We start from the raw sequence: 2,880 nt of genomic DNA on the forward strand, positions 1-2,880 counted from the left end.
GGGGGCTGGTTGGCGGGGAGGGGACGCATTGCGGAACCTGGCCTTGGGGCGGCATGGTGAGCAAAAATCCGGCCCTGGAGGTAAGCCGTGGGGTTGGTCAATGTCCATGAATTTCTTGATAACCTACTGAACCCTCTCCCAGCAGCTATGAATTTGTGGACACTCAGAAGACATATAAGATGGTGTCTTCTTCCTGGGGACATCACCAACAGATTAGAGAAGTGTGAGGGAAGATCCTGTGTAGGATTCCACGAACTCCATAGCATCTTAAAATTTGACCCCTGAAATTCACTTGAAATGGTGGCTTTTCCTCGGGTGTGGGGGTTGTTGTGTAGCAGTGGTGTTTTGGTTGGGTGGGTGTTGAGGAATGGAAGTGACGCATCTACTTTGCTATCCAGATAGTAAGTAGCAGGGTGGTTAAAGTAAAATCTCAGATATGGACTTGGCAGGAAAAAAAAATATAAAAACTCACTACTAATTACAACCTAACAAATTTGTACAGAACTGGATGTGCAGTATGTTTTGTGTACTTTGTTTCAATATACACCAATCAGCCATAACATTATGACCACTGACAGGTGAAATGAATAACATTATCTAATTACAATGGCACCTAGAAGTGGGTGAGATGTATTAGGCAGCAAGTAAACATATTGTCCCTGAAGTTGATGTGTTGGAAGCAGAAAAAATGGGCAAGTGTAAGGATTTGAGCAACTTTGACAAGAGACAAATTATGATGGCTAGACAACTGGGTCAGAACAACTCCAGAACTGTAGCTGTTGTGGGATATTTCCAGTCTGCAGTGGTCAGGACCTACCAAAGTCATGCAAGGAAGGAAAACCAGTGAATCGGTGGGCAGCCAAGGCTCATTAATGCACATGAGGAGCAAAGGTGGGCCTGTGTAGTCCGATCCAATAGAAGAGCTACTGTAGCTCAAATTTCTAAAAAAGGTAATTCTGGTTCTGATAGAAAGGTGTCTGAACACACAGTGCATCACAGTTTGTTGTGTATGGGGCTGGATAGCTGCAGACCGGTCAGGGTGCCCATGTGACCTGTGTTCACCGCCAAAAGCACTCACAATGGGCACGTGAGCATCAGAACTGGACCATAAACCAATGGCTAAAGGTGACCTGGTCTGATTAATCATGTTTTCTTTTACATCATGTGGATGGCTGGGTGTGTGTGCATTGCTTACCTCAGGAAGGCACCAGAATGCACTATGGGAGGAAGGAATGTCGAAGGGGGCAGCGTGTAGTGCATTGGGAAATGTTCTGCTGGGAAACCTGCCATTCATGCAGATGTTATTTTGACATGTATCACCTACCTAAACATTCTTGCTGACCATGTACACCCCTTCATGGAAACAGAATTTCCTGATGGCAGTGGCCTCTTTCAGCAGGATAAAGTGCCCTACCACACTGCAAAAATGGTTCAAGAATGGTTTGAGAAACACAACGAGTTTGAGGTGTTTACTTAGCCTTCAAATTCTCCAGATCTCAATCCAATCGAGCATCAGTGGAATGTGCTGGAAAAATAAACCCGATCCATGGAGGCCCCACCTTGCAACTTACAGGACTTAAAGGATAACAGCTTGGTGCCAGATACCACAGCACACCTTCAGAGGTCTAGTAGAGTCCATGCCTCAACGGGTCAGGGCTGTTTTGGCAGCAAAAGGGGGACCTACTCAATATTAGGCAGGTGATCATAAGATTATGGCTGATTGTTGTATATCTTTAACCAGTGTGCCTTCTATATGCTGTATTCCTAATATGCTCTTCAATACAACATTTTACAAAAAAAACTTAAAAATATATAAAGAATGTTTTATTACTTTATTTTACATTTTAGCAAGACTATTGAGCATATACAAATTAAAAATATATACAGAATGTTTATATGTACACAGTTCCCCAAAGAGCAAAGCAGAGTAAATAAACAAAGAAAAGGTAGCTTCTGTTACAATGAAAAATACAAACTCTGTGCATAATTTATATCCCGGAAAACAGAGAATAATAAATAGTAAATGGATGGCTTTCATTTGGGGGGGGGGGTTTACTAAATTAGGCAGGCGCAGAAAACAACTGAAATAACCTTACTGATCTTTCTAAATTACTACTGAAATATGCCTGGGTAGCTAGGTAATTGCATGTCTCTCTGCATAATAATATTATCTCAAGTGCAATATTGATTCCACTAAAAATATTGTTGTTATATGTGTATATTGACCTATCTGTATACATAACATCACTTATTTCCAAATGTTGTATGACATCCTAAGAGGTTTCTACAACCAGGTTATGTTGGCAGCTGTAAGGAGTTAGAGAAGGTAGAGTTTCATGAAAGTTAAAGTGTAGATTAATTAAAGGGTTAGTCCAGCCCAAAGCTGCACAAATCACCCCACTGCATACAGTATTTTTTGAAATTTGGCAGTAAGATGTCCACACTTTGCCATTGTACAACTCTTATCCATTCTCCATTTACATAACTACAATAATACCATGACACCCTCTGGCTTTGCAATGGCCAGGATGTGGTGAGCCAGTATCTCCAGCAGGCCAGACGTATTGGAAGGTAATGTATCTAAGCCCACCAACATTTATCCAAAACCGAAATACCACTTTTTGATGGACTTCAACACAAGTAAATAAAACCCATTAAAGAGGAACATATCTGAACATTCGATTTTAAAGTAAGTTTGTTAGCCATGTTATACCTTTACAAATCCCAGAAAGGTGTCTGCTGTAGCCATGGCTATCCAAGAAATTCTCCTCTGTATGTTCATCTGATCTCGGTTTCACATTTTTCGTCATGGCTCAAATACCATAACTTGAGGGCTTAGTTACAACCCTTTGAGCTATACCCCCCCCCCCCCCCACTCCT

Source organism: Nanorana parkeri, unplaced genomic scaffold (genome assembly GCF_000935625.1).
Source record: "Nanorana parkeri isolate BGI_ZX_2015 unplaced genomic scaffold, ASM93562v1 scaffold139, whole genome shotgun sequence".
Taxonomy (NCBI): domain Eukaryota; kingdom Metazoa; phylum Chordata; class Amphibia; order Anura; family Dicroglossidae; genus Nanorana; species Nanorana parkeri.